Genomic DNA, 16,853 nt, shown 5'->3' with positions numbered 1-16,853 from the left:
CACAAGCCAAGCATACTACCAAACTTGAATTATGACAGGGCGGGTTGACTTGTTCAGTCACAATCCTAAAATGTTCTAGTAACCATTACTTGCAAATACAACTATTGGTAAATATTTGTTGTGGGCTTTCTAGTTCATGTATCTGAAAGCAAAGCTCAATTTATTTATATTGCCCAACACAGCTAGTTGACATGGGTCAATAATGAAATGCAGATTTTCCAGAACTCCGCAGCCTTGTATAAAATGGAATTTGCATTCATCTTCTTTTCGGGATTCCTCTGGAATCTCATTCTAAAAAGGCAGCTTACATAAAGCAAAACAGTTACATAAGGCTACTTCGATAAGACTGAGAGCTCCCTCACGTAATTAGACAAAGGGACAAGCATATTATCTACTTTTCAAGCACACAACTCCTCAACCTTTCTCCTTAGAATTCTTTGCTTTAGGTGACTCTAAAATGTGCACAACCTAGACAAAATTTGCTTAGGTTATTTATGCATCTTTCTCTTTTCAGCAATTTGTACATTAATTTTTAATGTAATAGCAAAATAGTGTCTTGGACTTTGAAAAAAATATTCCATAGCCAGGGCTGGGTGACATAGTGCATTAATTCACTGTCCTTCACTCCTGGGACCTGTGTATAATTTAGACTGGCCTGAAGAAAATAACTTTGATCTGAAGGCAGTGGAAAAAGCTACATATGAAATGAGTTTTGGTAGGTTTAGTGTTGTTTCTTTCATATAAGATGACGTATGAAGACAAACTGCTTTAGAATACAACCAACAGAGGCCAGGATTATCAGTGCAGAAGCTCTGAGCAGTAACAGTAGTTTCATCACTTCTATGTTCTCGACACCCTGAGCACCATCTATAATTGGGATGCAGGGACTTCCTGATAAATGAACATTGCAGAAGTGCAGTGGGAATGACAGTCCAGTCGTTAGCGCTGTTGGCTTTCATTTGTAAACAAAGACTGCTGTATAATGAGGCAGAAGCAGAAAAGGGGATCAGTGTCGTCATAGGAAGCAGCTTTTCCTGGCCCAGAAGGAGTGTACAACAATCCAAACCAAATGTTAGTAGAAAAGACCCAAGTAAAGAATGTGCTTCTTCAGATCCCACTTAGATTTCATTCTACATGACAATATGACAATACGTACAACTTCTACTATTGTCCTGGACAATGCCATTATGTTAAAAAAAAAAGTAAAACACCAAAGCTGAGGTTTTGACTGAATTGAATAAAATGATTGATCCAGGTTTATATAAATTAACAACATGAAATTCAGATCCTCTTTCTTTTGCTTGTAATACCGTTCCAATTATCTTCTATTATAAATAAGCACAGGTCACATTGTCTCTAATGTAGCAGTTAAAAAAGTTGCTAGGGCCAGTGTTGTGGTGTAGCAGGTAAAACTGCCTCCCGCAATGCTGGCATGCCATATGGTGACAGTTCATGTCCTGGCTGATCCAACACCCTACTAATGGCCTGGGAAATGCACTGGAAGATGGCCCAAGTATTTGGGCCCCTGCCACCCCCATGGGAGACCCGGATGAAACTGCTGGCTTCAGCCTGGCTGAGCCCTGGCCATTGTGGACATCTCAGTAATGAATCAGCAGTTAGAAGATCTCTTTGGCTCTCTCTCTCTCTGTAACTCTGAACTCTAAATAAATAAATATATATATTTTTAAAAATTATAGATAAATAAATGTTTTTAAAAGAATATTTTTTTAAAAATTAGCAAATACAAAGCCCCTAAGCATAGAAGTATTTATCATGATCAAGAATGCAAGGAACCAGTATGGTTGTAACGCAGTGACCAAGGAGGGAAATGTTGGGAGATAAGAACAGTGGGAACCATAATATTTTGTGTCTTCTCAACCCCGAGCCACCATTACTCTGCCTTTCAAATAAATAAAACTTTTAAAAACATTTCTTCAAAGATTTATTCACTTAGCCAAAAGGCAGAGTTACAGACAGGGAAAGAGGGAACAGTCTTCCATCTGCTGGTTTTCTCCCTGAATGCCCACCACATCCATGGCTGGGCCAGGCCGAAGCCAGAAACCTGCAAGTCCATCCAGATCTCCCGTGTGGGTGGCAGGAGCCCAAGAACTTGGGCAATCTTTTGCTGCTTTTCCTAGATGCATTGGCAGGGAACTGGGCATTAAGTAGAGCACCCAGGACACGAACTGGTGCTTAGGTGACAGTTGGCATCACAGGCAACATCTTAACCCACTGCAACACAATTCCATCCCCAAAAATAAAACTTCTAAATGAAAGATCTCTGCGAGTGAGATCCCAATAGAAAGAACGGGCCATCAAAGAAGGAGGTACCTTTCTCTGAAGGGAGGAGTGAACTTCCACTTTGACTATGACCTTGTCTAAATAAGATGGATGTCCGCAAACTCAAAAGGCTTCCATAGCATTGGCAACTCATGACAAGAGCCTAGGGAGATTACTGACACCATAAACAAGAGTGGCAATTTGTTAAGTCAACAACAAGAGTCATTGTGCACTTACTCCTCATGTAGGATCTCTGTCCTTAATGTGTTATCCAATATGAATTAATGCTATAACTAGTACTCAAACAGTATTTTACACTTTATGTTCTGTATGGGTGCAAACTGTTGAAATCTTTACTTAATATATACTAAATTGATCTTCTGTATATAAAGAGAAATGAAAATGAATCTTGATGTGAATGGAATGGGAGAGGGAGCAGGAGTTGGAGGGTTGCAGGTGGGAGGGAAGTTATGAGGGGGAAAAAGCCATTGTAATCCATAAGCTGTACTTTGGAAATTTATATTTACTAAATAAAAGTTAGAAAAAAATGTAAAATAAATAAATAAATAAAACTTTTAAAATAAATAAAATAAAATCACTGTAACTGCTATTTGGAGAATAAGGTATAATGGGACAATTTTTTAAAAGTTAAATATGTTTTTTAAAATATAATTAAATACATAATTATTTTTTCTTTTCTTTCTTTAAGAAAAAAGAATTTTTTTTCTTAAAGAAAAAGATGTATTTATTTATTTGGAAGGCAGAGTTACACAGAGGTAGAGGCAGAAGCCTAGTCAGAGAGAAGGGGTGGGGGAAAGGTCTTCCATCCACTGGTTCACTCCCTAAATGGCCACAATGGCAGAAGCCGGGCCAATGGGAAGCCACGAGCCTCGAGCTTCTTCTGGGTCTCCCAAGTGGGTGCAGGGGTTCAAGCACTTGGGCCATCTTCCACTGCTTTCCTAGACACATTAGCAGGGAGCTGGATTGGAAATAGAGCAGCTGGGACTCGAACCAGTGGCCATATGGGATATAGTAGGCAGCTTTACCTGCTATATCACAGCGCCAGCCCCAACTAAATACATTTTTAAAAAAAATTATAAAGTTACTTTTAATATTGTCTTAGTAGAGTTATATGCTCTAAGGATGCTACTTCTCGTAGTTTAAATTATTCCAAAATTTTATACTTACTGATGAACATGAACAACTTTCCTGGCCCTCCTTAGTTATGGATAAGTGTTAGCTGGTAAGTTGAAGGAAAAGGGGAGTCCTTCTCAGTCACATTTATAAATTAGCACACTGTGTGAAAACAACTTTAATTTTAAATATGCTACTTTTAGTTTCTTACGTTGAAAGGATAAATAATTCAAATGTTCTCATTGCCTCTTCAAATTGTGTGCTACCTAATTCACAGGAAACAAATTCTTAAGGAACAGAAAAGATAAATGTCCCCCAAAACATGCAGGTAACATGTATGTGTTTGCATTTAAATGTATGTCAGTGGTTGGAGACACTGCATAAAATATAAGGAGAAGAATGACAGAGAGATGAAAAAAGATTTCTACAATCTTGTTCTATCCTAAGTAACAATCTACACTTTACCATTAAATTCAGACTCCAAAGCATATTCTAAGTCCTTTAGCAAACAATGTACATATCATATTTTCATCAAAAGTAATATTCATCCCCCATAGCCCAGTGGTCTTGGGAGCATGTCCAGTGTGGATGGGGTGGCAGTGAGGCAGAGGAAGGGCAGCAGTGGTAGGAGCTGCAAAGTGCCACATTACTAACCCCCGCCATGTGTGCCAATCATGATGAAATAAAGTATGAAAGCTTGAAAAAAAGAGTGAGATATTTACTTACTTAAAGTCTTCTTTAGCTATATATTAATTATTCCTGAATCAAACCAAGTCAAAAACTCCAAAAATTCTACACTTATAATTACTTTAAAATATATAATTGGGTTACACAGGAAAACATCTCAACTGTTAATTGAGAATTACCTTTGTGTTTCCTATGCGATAGACTTTTTTTCTTTTTTAAACAAAACTGACAATTCACAGACTTGATGAATTAAGAAAGAATTCATCATGTAATAATCTAAAAGTATATTCCTACTCATTGAACTGACATACCTGAACCTGACCTCTTTTAAGTAAATCATTTTAAAAGCATGAAAATGCCTACAAGGGAACTATAATTTTTAGTTTTACAGCTATAATATGATCACTTAACTAACTTGTGAAGATTTTTCAGGTGAGGATGTTCTATTATGCCCTCCATTTATTTAAGGCTTCTGCATCTAACCATTGTTTTCATATTTGCTTTAGAAATTGTTTTATCCAGTTCAATGTCAAATAATATTATACTTTTAAAAGAATCTATTCAAAAAGCATAGCATACAGCAGAGGATTGCATCCCTGACCATGGCTCCCAGAAGCATTAAAATGTTACTCGAGTACCCGAATGACAGCAATGACAGCTTAATCACTTAAAGGCTTTTTACATTAGCAGTTTTTTTCAATTTGAGTAGTAATATACAGGCAGAATTTAATAGGAGGTTAGCTGTTAAACACAGCTAAATAACACTTTTTAAAAATACAAAAATCAGGGTGGTGTCTAATAAATATTCCCTTACACTTTCTGAAATGTTAGAACACATTCATAAAGCTTTGTTTCTTTTATTTAATCCCCTCCCAACATATGTATTAAAAATTTAGTCTGATAATTAGATGCATAGTCAAACAGCTTCCCATATTATTATGATTTCAAGTAGAAGATTCATGGATAAAAAATAACTGAAAGGTGAGCCTACTAATCTAAAGAGTAACTGCCACACACCAAATAGAAATGAATGGTTTTTAAGTTTCCACCTCAAATATAGCTTCATATTTTGAAAGAGAAGAAGAAAAACAGAGAGAACCTAAAGGTGACCTTATTTAGATATATTAGCCAAGGCAGCCTTTGCCGTTTTTAAGCAAACATGATTGTGACTCCACTTGGTCCATCCAGTTTTCCAGTGTGTAAATTGGATGATGACTTGGACAATTCTCTCTTCATTAGTGAGCTGTGGAAAGGAAATATAGAACTGTTTTTTCTTCTTTTTAAATCTGCAGTGTCTTGCAGCTAGAATCCAAAACATCAAGGAAAGATTGCGTGTATGTGTACACATACTTCTCTCCCTTTTTCCATACACACACACACACACACACACACACACATATAAATGTAGTTTTTTTCTAGACAAGCTGTCGTAATTGAAATGAAGTCTAATCAGACTCATTACTGTTTTCAGCAATTTGCACCACCAAAGATGCTTATTAGGTAACTGTGTTTAATAAACCACTCTTTAGAAAAATACCAGTAATGAGCTCTTAACAGCCAATCTTCAGCGTGAATGCAATGTGAAAAGTGTTCCTAGCGCTGAATAGATTTTCACATTTACTTGTGTCATAATTAAGCTCCCTGGATTAGTTGCTGTGATGTTAGATTTATTGCAATAACTTTATTTTCTCTATTTTAAACATATTTGGAATTACAGTCATCTCTTGTTAGAGATGGATTATATTCATTTTATAGAAGATATCAGGTTAGTGCCAATCTGGCCAAAAGGTTTCTCAACTGAGGATTTGTTAACAAATCCTAGCTGAAAATTTTATAACTGATAATGGATACCAGGCATCAAATCTTCCTCATCAGCACCCTCAGACTTCAAACAAAAAGTCTTCCTGTTATTTGATTTTGAGAAATCATAAAGTTATCCCACATATAAATATACTGTGATCATTAAGAGGAAAAATGGCATTTCTATCACCAAGTTAAAAACAGAAAAAAATGGAAATTCCAAAAGAAATATTTCAAGTGTTGACCTTCTGTAATAAATAAATAAAATAAAATTCCATTACTTCATTAGATATTGCTCTTAATATATGAATATCATTTTCCTTCTTAATTCTCCCCTTTTTGTAGCACTACTTACTAACCTCTTAGCATTAAAGGCTAGTATTATGGATATACATTATTTATATGCACTAGGGGTGGTCGTGAGTGTCAGCTAGGCTTCTTATTGATAATGCGGGGGTGGGGGGGATAAAGCAGTCACACACCTTTAAGAACAGGAGTTAACTTTCATGCAAGACGACACATGTGCTAATCTAAGTACTTATCTATAGAATGCCTACTAAAGAAGATCCAAAGGCATATCTTCATGTAGAATAATCACATGGAAGGAAGTGAAAAAAAATTCTTGAGAACATCTAAGATTTATAGGAAGCTTTTCTATTTTTAGTAATGAAATAAAACCTCTTACATGATAAATTATCTTTTGCTTACTAAAAGCAACTTAAGAAATCACATAATCAGCTTCAAAATAAGATTCTTAACACTGTAAAATATAGAAGGCCATAAACAAAATAAATATGAAAAGTTACAAAAAATAATGAGACCAAGATTTTATATCCATTTGTAATAAAGTGTTAAGAATGATTCTGTTAGTGAATGATTCCTCTTCCAATGCGATCTCTACTTCCTCTTATCTCACAAGTTTCATGACTTCTAATTGGAGCCAGTAAACACTCATAACTGTTTTCACCTTTCTGAATCAACAGGGCTATGAGAACTGAGACTGTTAAATTAAAGACTTGTTTCATCTGATTTTGTGTAATGTACTTCTTTGCATTACAAAGTACAGAAGAAATAAAACTCATTCCCTTGTGAATTCATATAGCTTTCGGATCAAAATATGTTACTGTCTCTTTAAGTCTTGAGTGAATTCATATTTAGAACTATGGAAGAATAAACCAGTGAGTGAAACTACTGGATAACATATATTTTCACCTTAAATTACTCGTAGCTAGATGATTAGAAAAAAAAAAAAAGATGTAAAACTAACAAAAGGATTGCCTTTAGTTTCTTTTAAGTTGTCTTCTCATAACCTTGGGAAATTTCATTTATGAATCATGTAATTTATGAATGCTTTATAAAAGAGAATGGATGTTTTGTGCATTTATTTCTATTACAAAAGTCTAGAGCCTCAAAGATTTCAAATAACAGTAATTATAACTAATAATAATGATAAACAAGATTCATTCTTTTGGTGAGTTTTTAAAAATAACATTCCATAATGATAAAGCTTTAGCTTTTTTTTTTTTAGATTTATTTATTTATTTGAAAGGCAGACTTAGAGAGAGGCAGAGACAGGAGGCAGAGAGAGAGAAAGAGGTCTTCCACCCACTGGTACACTCCCCAGATGGCCACAACAGCTGCAGCTGCACCACTCCAAAGCCATGAGCTAGGAGCTTTTTCTGGGTCTCCCACGTGGGTGCAGAGGCCCAAGGATTTGGGCCATTTTCTACTGCTTTCCCAGGCTATAGCAGAGAGCTGGATTGGAAGCGTAGCAGCTGAACTGGTGCCCATATGGGATACTGGCACTGCAGGCTGTGGCTTTACCTGCTACGCCACAGAGCTAGGCCCTAAAACTTTAATTTTAATTATAAATTCTAATTAGGAACCGAGTTTCTAGTTAATAGATACTTTATCAAGATCCTACCATGCGTTATAGAAGGTTGACAAGATTTGCCTTGGTCTTAATTTCTAACTTGAGAGATATTAGCTAGGAAGGATACATACATATGGGGTCAAGGAGGGGGCTTAGCCCTTAAGACACTACCCCATGTCAGAGAACCTAGGTTCAAAGCCTGACTTGCCCTGACTCCAGCTTCCTGCTAATGCAAGATCCTGGAGCACGAATGACTCAAGTAATTGAGTCGCTGCCATTCCATGGGAGACGTGGGCTGTGTGCAAATATTGGGCAGTAGATTAGCAGATGGGAGTTCTCTTTCTTTGCCTTTCAAAATTTTTAAACGTTCATGGAAACATTTTTATTTCATAATATGAAATTATGAAATAATTTTCATATTGTGAAAATTTTATTAATGGATTTCAAAATTTTTGAATCAAAATAAACAGCTTTCAATTCCATTTCTCCATGAGCTTATTCATTTATTTTTTATTTGAGAGACATAGAGAGAGTTCCCATTGACTAGCTCACTTCCCAAATGCCCACAACAGCCAAGGCTGGGCCAGGCTGAAGCCAGGAGCCAGGAACTTTTTCCATGTTTCCCACGTGGGTGCAGGGGCCCATGGACTGGGCCATTCTCTGCTGCTTTCCCAGGTGCATTAGCAGGGAGCTGGATTGGAAGCTGAGCAGCTGGAACTCGAAACAGCACCCATATGGGATGCGGCTTAACCTGCTACACTGCAGCGCCATCCCCTCCATGTATTTTTTGAAGTATGCTCATAAACACAGATAAGATTGTAGTAGAGAAAAAAACCCTCACATATTAGGATGTAAATCAAGTTGTGGGTCCATCAGGCAGAATAAAATGGTCATGGTGATGGGGAACATATTCATTAGGTAAGATATTATTTTGGAAAAGAAGGGCTTTGTATTTGAGTCTTTCGTCATGCCATTCAGATACTCTAAATGTGTAGAGAAAGCATTCATTTAAACTTGTGAATAAGTTTTTTTAAGAAACATTAGGGCTCATCAAGTCTTTAAATTTTCAAGGACTGACAATATCTATTAACAGCTTTACCAGTCTCACTTGCTACTCAATGTCATCACTTGCTGCATTCCTCTGCTAAAAAACTAAAGAAAATATCATTCCATGTATTTTCATGAAACAAACAACAAACTAAAATGAAACTTGAAAATTCAATCTCTTTTACTTAGGTCTTAAATTATTTCAGGCTTACTTTTGGTTCTGGTATGTGGGCAGTGAGTTATCTTCTCTCTTTTCCTCTCTTCCTTTCTTCCTGTTTCCAAGCAGTTTGTCCATTATGAGAAAATAGGTTACAGAGAAAAAGATATTGCTAAGTCTCAAAGCCAGAATTTGAAAAAAAAAAAAACACTGTCCTTGACTCTCCGATCTTGACAGCTTCTACCTTCACTAAGGAAAGCAAGTGGAGTTGGCTTAAGTGTTTAAAATATGATAATGACATTCATGCTCTAATAAGATCTGAGTGCCTTCTGCATACAGGTGCCTAGCCCAGAGAGCTTAGTTGTGGAAAGAGAAGAGGCTTCTGGCCTTAGAGAAAACTTGGTCAGTATCACAGGGGTAGGTGCTGTGGCACAGCACACAGAGCTGCCACTTCAAATGCCTGCATCCCATACCAGATTGTTCTGCTGCTGATCTTAGTTTCCTACTGAAGTGCATCCTGGGAGGTAGCAGATAATTGTGTATTACTTAAGTCCCTGCCACCCAGCTGGGAGAACCAGATGGAGCACCTGGCTACTCCCTGGCCCAGCCCAGGCTGTTGTGAATGTTTGGGTAGTGAACCTGTGGATGGAAGATCTTCTGTTTTTAATAAATAAATAAACATTTTAAAATACCTGTTAAAAATCACAGATCAAGCCAAATGTGCATGGCATGTTCTAGTAACAGGGTAGCTTGACACAGAAGAGGGAAGTAACTATCTATGTATGGGGTAGAACAGAGATACTTGAACTCAGATTACAAAGGAACTTGAATGCTTGGACTTTATCCTACTGACATAAAACACAGCTCTGATCTGTTCTTTGGCAATGGATCAATAATAAAAACATACAGACAGGAAAAAGCAGAGGGTAAAAAGACCAGAAGCAAGGCCTGAACTTGAGCAAAAGGAAATGGGAGCTCTAAAAAAGTTTGTAGAGGTAGAGTGAAAAGGATGGACTAACCAATTAGGCTTGGAAGGATGAAGGAAAGTGGATGGATATGATGGATCAGGTTCCATGAATCTAAGAAATCTTCCTAAGGCCACCTTAGTGAGAACTGCAACTTGGATCATATGACTTACACTTGCTACACTCTGTATCTCTTTGAAGAAATACTTTTAAGTTTCCTAGCTTGCATAACCAGTGGTTTGGTCCCAAGGACAGGTGAGAGAGAAACCAAAGCTCTGCAGGGAGGTTTGGGGGCCACTAGCATACAAGAATCCTTGGAAACTATGTGAATGGAAAATATATCAAAGAAATATTGTGCAGCATGAGATAAGGAATGGAACTCTGGAGTTAACCAATTTTAAGCAGGGAAGCAATGGAAACTGGAAGGGCGTGTACAGAATTCAAAGAGAAGAAAAGCAGAGGAAGAGAATATGTTGTTGCAAAAAAAGAGTAAGGATTTTCAAAGACAGAGTATTTAATTGTGATGCATGCATCAGAGAAATCAAGTTGGATTAGGAGTGAAAACAGGCAGGAATAGTCTGTGGAAGGGGTGGTGCACCTGGGAAAGCAGCAGAGGGCAGCCCAGTGGGAAACATGGAAGAAGCTCTGTCCCTGGCTTGGGATTGGTCCAACTCTGGCCATTGTGGCCATTTGAGAGAGTGAACCAGCAGGTGGAAGATGGAAGATGTCTCTCTCTCTCTAACTCTGCCTTTCAAATAAATAAATATATCTTCATATATATATATGGTCATTTAAGAAATTATTATTGCCTAACCTTCTTATTGTCTCTCTTGTTCCATTCAGAACTCATTAACATCAGGAAACATATTTACATCATGAAAAAGGTACTGGTCTTTATCATACTCCCTTCAGCCCCAAATGCAAACACAACACTGCCCCACCATAGTATTTCTCTTTATTTCATAAGACAAGAAACAATTAGTTGTCAGAGACAGAAAAAAATTATTTATTTATTTTACTTAGTTTATAACCTTAAAATATTTCGTAACTCTTTACCTTCTTGAATATCTTACATACTTAGAAATATTTCTGTGCTAGGGCTCAAACTCATATTTTAAAAGCTATCAACTAGGCCAAATATATACTCTTCTTGACATTTATATCTTCACAAATACCTGGAAAGCTGGGTTCAAATTTAGAATTCTCTGTCTCCTGGTGTCAGAGCTATTCCAAAATAAGAAAGGCTGACCCTATGGCTAGTTCTTATGTTCTTACTCCCTCTTATCTTAGAGCACAAGGGGCTTAGCACACGTGTGTTGAATTCATTCTCTGCTGTTTGCCCACCTTCACCCTGCTGTCTCTAGGGCTTCAACTGGGGTTCAGGGGTACATACACTGAAGGCACTTCTAACCTTGAAGATAGATTTGGAGGAGAGCACATGAGTTCTGGAAGTAGGTATAGGGCTATTTGTGTAGGGAGTCCCAGGTCCTTGTAATCTGGTCTAGAAGGAGGCCAGTGGGCATATTCTCATGGCCACTTGGATTGCTCACATTAGTATGGGAGAGCTCTGGGAAAGACAATTACTGAACTTCTAAAATGTAGGAGCCTCCTTGCCTGAGTCAGAGATGGTTGTATCAAAAATTCAATGGTTTCCCAAATTAAAAGAATCAACTTTCTACATCATTTTTCACTTTTTCAACATCAGAAGATATTATACTAGGAGCCAAAAGAAATATATTTGAATACCAGTTCCTTAGTCATTATTACAATAATATTGATCTGAAAACCAGTCTCTGAACTTAAGATTCCTGACTAGCTAGCCCTATACATGTGCTACAAATGCCAACTGAGTGTATGTGCACAGTGATATAAAGAGCTATTACATGGATAATAGTGGATGGAATTGGAACCAGAATTTGAATTTACCATTCTTATTGTAATAGTTTTGTTACTCCACTTCTTTTTGCTAAAATATTCTATATTGTTTACATATTGTTTTTGGTACTGCCTTACTGGCCAACAATAAGCAAGATATCTTTCCACATAAACAAAAATCCCTTTAGCCTCACCACCCAAAATACTTTAAAAAGTCAACTTAGCTCTCTCAGCTAAGGCTTAATCATCTCTATTTTAATTTAACAATTATAATATGCTTTCTAGAAGGACAGGAAGAAGATACCCACTTAGAAGAAGGAAGCATATCCGAGAGTATGTTCCTAGTCCGCTTTATTTTCTGAAGCTATTGCCCTCAAATACGTTACCCACATACACAAAAGTGTACGAATTGGTATATGCCTTCTAGAATGTAGAAAAGTACAGAGTCTCTTGGAAGAAAACTTTAATAATGCAGAATTTGCTGTACGGTGTTAATACTTGCTTTTGTTGAAAGAATGAAATAACATTTTTTGGATATTTTACCAAAACAAAGTAAAAGGATAGAGGGATTTTTTTCCATCTATTTACTAATTCATTCTCCAAATGCTGGCAAAAGCTGGGGGTTGGGCCAGGCTGGAGTCAGGAGCCCAGGACTCCATGTGGGTCTGCATCACCTGTTGCTTCCCAGGATGGCATCAAGCAGGAAGCTAGATCAGAAGTAGAGTGGCTAAGGCTTGAATCAGGCACTTTGCTATGGGATGCAGGCATGGCTAGTGGTGCTCTAACTCTGTGTGCCATAAAGCCTGCTTGGGGCCCACACGTGAACTGCTCCACATTTGGACCTATAGACTTCCTGGGTCCCTTAAGTACACCAGCCTTTCTCAATCTCAGTACCCTCACCTTTGAGATGGCATAGTAATGGCTTCCTTAAAAGACTGTTCAGAGGACTAACCTAGAGTATTAAATATACCAAATTATGGTTTAGTCTACAAACTGTAAATACTTGAAGTTTTTCTTCTATGCTTCAGGGGGACAGACTGAAGAGAAATAATTAGGGGAAGTTAAGGAGAGCAGATTTCAGAAGCATAATGTGAGTCACCTTCTGATTCTTCGGTTTATGATTACAAGATTTGAATTATTTTACTTAAGTCCCTTTGACAATTACTTACTTTGTCATTTTTATTTAAAAAATAATTTCTAAATAAGTAGACATTTGAAGCATTAATTTCTGTACTATCGGATGTATTTAAAAAGACTAATAATAACTACAAAGGAGCTTACATTTTTCCACATTTTATGGGCCAGGCACTATTTTACATTCTTTACATACTTATTCTTTTTTATTCCTCACTATCTATTATTGTTCCTACATTCCAAATTTAAAAAACAAAACAAAAAACCAAGAAGGCATTGAGAAGTTAGGTAACTTTGCCAAAGTCACACTGTGATACCTGTAGGAGGCAGGATCTGAAATGTGGCAGTGTGGCTGCAAAGCCCATCTCAGCTGCTGCTCTCCCAGCTGACACTCCTTCAGGGATGTTGCTGCCCAGAGATTTCCCAGGTTCTCTTCCACTTCTCAGAAGCCTGGGCTTTCTAACTAACGGTGATAGAGTCCCAGACTGAACAGAACTAGATTCAGGACCTAAAACTTTCTTCCGACTCCACACACAGTCTCCAGAAGACTATGGATGCTATTGTGGCCTTCTTCCTGATTGCTACATTTCAACCTCTGATCCGGATTACATCCTAGAGTGCCACTGCCATCTATCCAACTGCTTAACAAAGAACAGTAACTCAACATGCGCAAAAAGAACTCAACCATCACCTAGGCATCTCAGCCATTCTAGCTCCTTTCCTTTTACTTTGCATTCAAGGCTTCTCCAAAATTCATATCCTAAATACCAAAATCTAATCCCTATTTTTCATTCCCATGTTAATGCTTCAGATTGGCCTCTTTCCACTCCAACAGGGTCAGGTGTCCTACGTAGTGCTCCCTCTGGTCCTTTTTTGTATGTTTGTATGTATGTATTTTTGGCTTACTTTCCAAAAGCAAAGAGGAAAGTTAATTTACGTGGTTTTAAAATGTAACTTTATTATCTTATTTTTAAAACATGTTTATTTGTTTTTATCTACTTGAAAGAGAAAAAGAGAGAGTGATCCTCCACCTCCTGGTTCAAACATCCAGGGTGGGGCCAGGCTGAAGCCATGAGCCCTGAACTCCATCCTCTCTCTCCCTGTCTCTCTCTGTCTCTAATCTCCGAAACAGGTTCTATTCTTCCTGGGGTTTTCTAATTTTTTCTCACAAGTCTAATTCTCAGCTTTTAACTCTGCCCAATAAGTTAAACCACAGTAGCAAGTCTTATGATAGCACAGAGAATCAAACTGGAGAAAACCACCTCAGTGTGGATTTTTGGCATCTAAGATTTAATGGCAGCTCATGTCTTCTTAGTGTCTCGCACTTAGAAGGGATAATGCATGTAAAGATAGACAAAATTGTAGGTTAAGTCATAGCAAAATGTGATTTATGCCAAAATAGATCTGGGAATGTCAACAACTGCAGAATAAATAACAAGTTTTAAATTCTTCAAAAGAGGAGGGAATTCAGTAATTATTTAAGTTATATATATATATATATATATATATATATATAAATTTGGCTACTAGAATTTGAACCACAATCCTTTCTTGTACATGCATATAAATTTTTCAATTTTTTAATTCTTCCTTTGCACTGGGAATCAAATAAAATATTGTTAAGGTTATAGACAAACACATATCTTACTATTTCTACCCTCCTGGCATGCTTTTGGCATGTTACAACTTTTGCCATAGAAAAAATTGAATTGATTCGCCACTAACAGAATTTCAAGTAAACAAAGCATCAACAGAAAGCACACTGATTCTGTGTGCTGGGAGCTCCAATAGCCAGTCATCTGCAAATGGACAACTTTAATTTGATTCCTGGCACCATTGGCCGTGCTGAGAATTCTCCTATCTCTTCACACCAGGGGTTTGCTCTTTTAAGCACTGCTCCCTGAAGGGAAGGAAAAACTAGAGAGAGAGGATTTCCAATGACCCTGCACAGATGAATGGATATGTCAATGGTGAATATTGGTTCAGCTTTGAAACGGAATCCTGCAGTGGTCTTGCTTCTCCAGCCCTTCTACGCTAAGTGTGAATGGCGCTGAAGACTTGTGTGAGCAGGAATCTTTAAAAGATCAAGACAGAATGAGAAAGTGAAAAACACAAGCAGGAAAAAAGACAAAATGCCTTTTAAAAATTAATAGTAGTTTAAATGTTTGAGAAATTCAATCCTCCAGAGGCAACGGAGTGAATATTAACGCTCATATTAGTGGGGCTTTACATTTGAAACTTGGATCTCAGACAGGTAAATTCCAAGACATTAATTACTTGCAGAGTCAATTAGGAACGTGATGTTCATTGACAATTCTTAAAGAACAATTAAATACTGCATTGAGCACTAAGTACTTCAAATCCTCTTATTTTTTCCTCTGCTGGTATTACAATGAAAGTATACATGACACAAGCAAAAGGAAGAAATATCAATTCCATTTTGTTTGGAATATGAACATTTCAGTTACTAATCTTGTGATTGGATAGATGCGAAAATTCTGCCTGAGTAACTGCAGAACATGCATTTATTTTCACATGCTTTATGGTTAGTTTTCATTCAGCTATCAATCAATCAATTATGCTGTGACATGATGTAATTTCCTAATCATACTAATATTCATGCTTTTATCACTATCAAACCTAGAGCACATACATTTCAATGAGACAGAAGTCTAATTATTTAAATATGTTAGAGCATATTACATCTCTAAGGCTGTTTCTTTTATGAGTTTTTCTCTCTTAAATTTTTTTTAATTTAATTGTAAAGAGAAAAATACATTAAACAGCATAATACCCCTCCAGTAAGTAAAACTGATTTTTCACAGGTTCCAGTAAGTATAGAAATCTTAGGGGGTCCTAATTTAAAACCAATGTTGTTTGACTGTTACTACGAATAGCAAAATAGACTTTATGGCTCAAAAAAATAATAATACATAAACTTGCAAATAATTTTGAAAAAGTTTTCAATGCTCTTTACCTGAGAAAAACAATTACAGAGACCAACTAGGAATTGTTCTGTATTGTTAAAATATGATTTTTGCCTTATGACTAACAGTTATCAAATTCGTCTCTGCATTAAAAGTTTTTCAAACTTAAGAAATAGCTATTTATTTGATGACTGCAATGGTATTATGACAGGTTCTAGAGAAAAGTTTAAAATTTTCAAGCAAGACCACTTTCCTAATGCATGTTTTACAATCTATAATTATAGGCTCTTTCATGCAGATTAAAGGCAATAAATCTTCTACATATATTATAGGTTTAACATGGCAATTATATACGTGCTCCTGCAGATCTTCACAGGGGGAAAAATTCAGTCAGGTGCCAAGCTGTCATGTGCTATAGTGCTTTGGGGCAGACAGTCCCCTCCAACCACGCCAATTGCTCCGCTAATACATTTTCTTTAGCACAATATATTTGACTTACGTTTTCAAGACAGCCCTGAAAATTCATTACTCTTTTCAGTGGTGTTTAAGCGCAGACACATTGAAACAAAATTGGAAACAGTTATTCCAACAATAAAAGGCATTAATCTTTCAAAAAAATTTTGAAATTTAATTTTGGGATGGGGGGAGATGGAGAGAGACCTTCTGCAACACTCTGGCTGGGCCAGGCTGAGGCTGGTAGCCTAGAAGTTCATCTAGATCTCCCACATAAAAGGCAAGGATGCAAATACTTGACTCATCACTTGCTGCCTCCAGGCTGCTCACTAGCAGGAAGTTAGAATCAGAAGCAGAGCTGGAACCTGAGCCCAGGCACTCTGATATGAGAAGCAATATCATAGGTGATATCCTAACCATGCAAATGATGGACCCTTTGTTATTTTTCAACTAATAAAAGTTCTGTCACTTAAATTCCTCAGGGAAGTATAGAAGCCATTATGGATTCTTTTTGTTCTTTT

At 36.9% G+C, this 16,853-nt stretch overlaps 1 protein-coding gene and 1 long non-coding RNA gene across 4 annotated transcripts in view; one reads left to right on the top strand and one right to left on the bottom strand.

The window, feature by feature from the left end:
- Nucleotides 1-16,853, bottom strand: part of FIGN (fidgetin, microtubule severing factor) — a 136,787-nt gene that overhangs the window by 18,769 nt on the left and 101,165 nt on the right. The window contains exon 4 of one of the 3 annotated variants that reach the window (XM_008258675.5): nt 5,212-5,344. The exons of the other annotated variants lie outside the window; for them this stretch is intronic. The gene's annotated coding sequence lies outside the window, so the exon portion shown is untranslated. The remainder of the gene's footprint in view (nt 1-5,211; nt 5,345-16,853) is intronic. 3 annotated transcript variants of the gene reach the window in all.
- Nucleotides 1-16,853, top strand: part of LOC149127396 (uncharacterized) — a 548,503-nt gene that overhangs the window by 483,114 nt on the left and 48,536 nt on the right. The gene's annotated exons all lie outside the window — the stretch shown is intronic.

This window comes from Oryctolagus cuniculus, chromosome 3, assembly GCF_051225735.1.
Source record: "Oryctolagus cuniculus isolate XC-2025 breed Fujian yellow rabbit chromosome 3, ASM5122573v1, whole genome shotgun sequence".
NCBI classification, from domain to species: domain Eukaryota; kingdom Metazoa; phylum Chordata; class Mammalia; order Lagomorpha; family Leporidae; genus Oryctolagus; species Oryctolagus cuniculus.
Note: the sequence above shows the minus strand (reverse complement) of the source record. Positions and strands in the feature narration are given on the sequence as shown.